Raw genomic sequence first — 4,883 nt, forward strand, 5'->3', positions numbered from 1 at the left:
TGGATCATTAGTGTTTCAAATTTCTTGTGATAAATATTATAGGAATATTTATAAACAATACTAACTATTTAAAAAATGTTAATAATTAAGAATTATTGGAAAGAAGTTTAAGATTTTTTTTGAAAATCATAGATCTAGTTTAAGCGCATCGTACGAAAATGTTGAATTCGTTTTTGTTTTTGAGTGATATTGAGAGAATGCCTTAAAAAGAACTGATAGAGAATAGAGAGAAAATTTTGTAATGTTTGAGAGTTTTATTTAGTTTGCGTGCGTAATTTAGTAAATTTCAGTGCCGGATTTAGGGCATCCCCAATGGAAGCTCCATACTCCATTGGGCTCTAAATTATAGAACTTCTGCAAAAAAAAGCAACACCAACAAGGGTTCGAGTGGGTATGCAAATTTAGAGACTTTCACCAAATTCCTAAATGTTTTCCTAAATATGTGATTTCATTTGGAGACTCTCTATTTGCTGGGTCCCACGGCTTTTTATTTCTTTTTCTTTTTTCCTTCTTAGTTTTTAAGGGGTGCTTATTTTATATTTATATAGTTCGAAAAAAATTGTATTTATTATTTTCATTATATTTAAACATATACATGTGTTAATATTTTGTCAGTTCATTTGTTAGAATTATTTTTCTATAGCAATGTAGATAAAATAATTAATGGCAGGGATCAAATGGTGTATATATTTTTTTTTATTATATTTGGACATATATCATATCTTTTCAGATTTTTTTATTTATTTGATCAAAGTGTGTATTAAAAGTAATTATGATTGATGGAATATAAATTAATTATCTAAAACCTCACATATGAATAAAATTTAAACCTTAATCACATTATTATATAAAAAAATCGTAAAATAAATTTAGAGACTCAAAATTATAGAGCCCTCTATTGTTAAACTTTTTTTTTAGAGACTCGAAAATTTTACCGGGTCTCCAAAACAAATTTTAGAGACCCGATTTGCTTACTCCATTGGAGATGCCCTTAGCACTCTCCTTGAACTGTGTTTCATTTATGCGATTATTTTTATAAAATATAACAAGTGAAATGCAAAATTTATAAATACATGAAAAATATAATAAGACACGTGTAACCCACTTGCACATGTCTAGTAATATTAAATGCAAAAAAGGAAAAAAATGGAGGGCCAACATGCACTAGGCATGACCTAGGTTGTGAATTGGAACGGAAATTTTAATTTCTATTTAAATTGATTCAAAAAAATTGTTTGAATAATATTTTGAATTTTCAATATTGAAAAGAAAAATGATTTTTAGAAATTTTTTTGGATCTGAATTTGAATTATATACATTAGCATTTTTCCCGTGCCATGCACGTTTTATTATTTAAATAGTGTAAAAAAAATAATCTATTTAATACATAATAAGAAAATATAGTACACTAATATAGTAAAATTTAATAATGTAGTATTATTCATATTTTAAATAACATTAGTTTTTTTTTTAAATCTTATATATTAAGATTTATAATCCAAATAAATAGACTAAGATTTAACAAATCGAATTTCTAGCTTTATCTCTTAAGATTTGAGATATATTGATGAAAAATAGGAGATTAATAATTGTTGAAAATTATAGTTAAAAATTAGTACAGAAAAAATATTAAAAATAAATAATTATATAAGTAACAATAAGGTAGGATTCTTCACGGGTTGGTTTTAATTTTGATAATTGTTAAAAATTATAGTTAGAAATTAGTAGAGAAAAATATTAAAAATAAATAATTATAGAAGTATATACTATTAGGATTTTTTAGGGTTGGCCAACATTTTTTTTAGGGCAAAATACAGTTTGCACCCCTGTACTATCACCACTGTCGCATTTACCCCCCTGTACTATCAAATGCGACAAAACACCCCTTCACCTTAACAGTCAACTCTCACATATTTAACGATGTTAGTTTCTGTTGTGTAATTATATTTTTACCCTTCCTTTTATTTGATAGAAGTAGCCCTTTTTAGACTTTGTAATTTGGGGAAAAAAAATATCAAACACGTTCAGCAAAACACATTGGAAGAAACTTTCCCCTCTTCCCCTATCATTCATCTTCTCCCCTGCAATTCAACACATCATCGACGTCTTTGAAGAAATTTGAAGAAAACTTGGTGTAAACAAAGGTAAGTTCTGAAATTTTCGCTTAATTTGGGGTTGAGATTTTTTGGGGGTTTTATCCCACGCGGAATTTGGGTTTAGATCTTCAAGAATTGGGTTACAACCCTACTTTCACAGAATTATCAATATAAAATTTACGGTTTTGAATTAGTATTTATCAATACAAAACCCACGAGTGAAGGATTTCGGGAGTTTCGGAATTTTTTGAAATTCAGTTTTTTTCCCAATATTGTTAATAATTTTGGAGGAAATAATATTTAAACACGTTGATAGAAAATCAACCAGGTTTATTAATTGCATTAGTTCAATGAACCTATCACATCAAAGATTGATTTATATTTTGTGTAGAAAAGTTTGGCGCAAAATACATACTGAGATCAATGATTTTAATTAATATCTTTTATTTATTTGTCCAATAAAACGAGTTGAGTAATTCATACACGACTTGAAAATATTACCAAGTCTACGATGTTAACACTTAAATTATTTGAAAAGGGTTTTGAAGAGATGGTTTCTATACTCTGTAGAATTTGGGGATTTTTGGGTCTTAGGGGTTTTCAGAATTTTGGAAAGTTTTTGGATTTTAGCTACTGTAATTCACCTATTTTTTTCATGTTTTTATACAGGTTAAAATGCCAGATACGTTTTTTACCTTTAGAATTAATCATGGAGGAGGTTTGAAAGTTATTTTGATTATGTTGGGGGAATGGTTTCAGTTGTGCCGAATATTGATCCCGATTTAATGTCGTACTTTGAGCTGCTAGATATGGTTAAAGAACTTGGATATCCCATATCTTCGGTGTTATGGTATAAATTGCCTAATGAGAATGCCATTGCATTATTTGAGACTGATCATGATGTTCTGAAAATGTTCAAGCTGTTTGTTGAAAAAAATGTGCTTGAAATTGATATGTTTATACAAGATATTGATATAGATATGTCCTTGGGAGATATTACCTCACCCCTAGAGCTTGGTAATGACTTACAGACAGCTGGTAATGACTTGGGGGCTGAAGGTGCTATGCATTTAGAGAGTGACACAGACAACAGTGATCGTAATTATCATTAAGCACTGATAGTGACACTGAATCTGAAGCACTGTCTGATTTTGAGTTTTTCGCCGAAGGTGACACACTAAGTGATAGTTGTAGCCCTTTAGGCAATGATGAAGATGATATCCACCAAATGAATGAAGTATCACATGTTCAGCATGCATTTCATACTGAAGAGAGAGACATACAAAGTGATCCAGAGTTTTTGACAGAGCCAAGTGAATCTGATGAGGAGTTCAGTGAGAAATTTCCAGAATTTAATGAAAAAGATGAACTAAAAGATCCTATTCTTAAGGTGGGTCTTGTGTTTGCTGATTCCACAATTTATAGGATAGCTTTAAGACAGTTTTCAGTGAAGAGAGGGTTTGAACTGAAATTTGAAAAGAACGAAAAAACAAGGGTGACAACAATTTGTAAAAATAAATGTGGGTGGAGGATACATGCAAGCTCAATGGGTAAATCATCAACTTTTCAAATTAAAAGTCTGAAAGGTGAGCCTCATTTGTGTCCAAGATCCTTTACCAACAAGAGCGTCAATTCATCATACCTTGCAGAACAGTACGTTGATACTTTTATGGAAGTTCCATCTCTGCCTATTAGGTTGTTTAAGACGTTGGTAAGGAAAGATGTCAAAGTATATGCACATCGGCAAAAATTGTACAGAGCAAAAAAAAAAAGGCTATTGAAAAAATTCAAGGCAATGTGCATGAGCAGTATGCGAGGATTACACAGTATTGCCATCAAATCTTAAAAACTAATCCCGGATCATCTGCCATTTTAAGAACTGAGGGACCTCCGCTATACAGATTCCATAGATTTCAAAGATTTTTTTTATTCTTTGAAGCACAAAAGAGGGGATTCAAGGAGGGATGTAGACCTGTGATAGGGTTAGATGCTTGCTTTCTTAAAGGGCCATTTGGAGGACAGCTTATGGCTGCCATTGGAAGGGATGGGAACAATCAAATGTTTCCCTTGGCTATTGCTGTAGTTGAGTCTGAGTGTAAACAAGATTTGGGACTGTGTTGTTCTCGAGTCAACCTACTCCTATCAACAATTTCACTTTTACTACTGATGATGGGAATCATTGAAAAGCTTGCGTAGCTTTATTTTCAGATGATTTTGAAGGTTTTTGGTGATATATTTGATGGTTTTTAATTATATTTTGATAATTTGGATGTTCGTTTTGGTACTTTTGATTTGGGATGATTTGGCATTAAAAATTGGTACTTTTGCTAGTTTTGACACTGTTGATGATTTTGAACTTTGATTTGGATAATTTCACTTTTACTATTATGATGGGAATCATTGAAGCTTGTGTAGCTTTATTCAGATGGTTTTGTAGGTTTTTATTGATATATTTAATGGTACTTTTGATATTTTTGGGATGAATTTACAGGATATGTCATTTACATATATAATCTACTTTTACATACAAATAGCTCTTTTTTTTGTTTCATTGCAAATCTGCATTTCAACTTCTAGGATTTTTTATTTGCATAGATAATCTACATTACATACAGATAGCTATTTTTCTTGTTTGAGCCTTGTCCTAACCAACTTAATAGAAACAGGAAAAATGCCAATATGACAACTATTTTGAGAATTCTAAATTTCTTCTTGTAGTTGGATGCTCCACGTCTAATATTTTGAGTTTTTCTTCCATGCCTTGCATCTTCATCATCATTTCAGTGT

At 30.6% G+C, this 4,883-nt stretch overlaps 1 long non-coding RNA gene across 1 annotated transcript; it reads left to right on the plus strand.

The window, feature by feature from the left end:
• Nucleotides 1–1,993: 1,993 nt before the first annotated feature.
• Nucleotides 1,994–4,580, plus strand: LOC148766275 (uncharacterized). Its single transcript, XR_016035087.1, has 2 exons — nucleotides 1,994–2,144; nucleotides 2,766–4,580. It is a non-coding gene; the product is annotated as an uncharacterized LOC148766275 (long non-coding RNA).
• The last annotated feature ends 303 nt before the right edge of the window (nucleotides 4,581–4,883 follow it).

This window comes from Erythranthe guttata, chromosome 12 (assembly GCF_056151865.1).
Source record: "Erythranthe guttata isolate IM_541 chromosome 12, IM_541, whole genome shotgun sequence".
Classification (NCBI taxonomy): domain Eukaryota; kingdom Viridiplantae; phylum Streptophyta; class Magnoliopsida; order Lamiales; family Phrymaceae; genus Erythranthe; species Erythranthe guttata.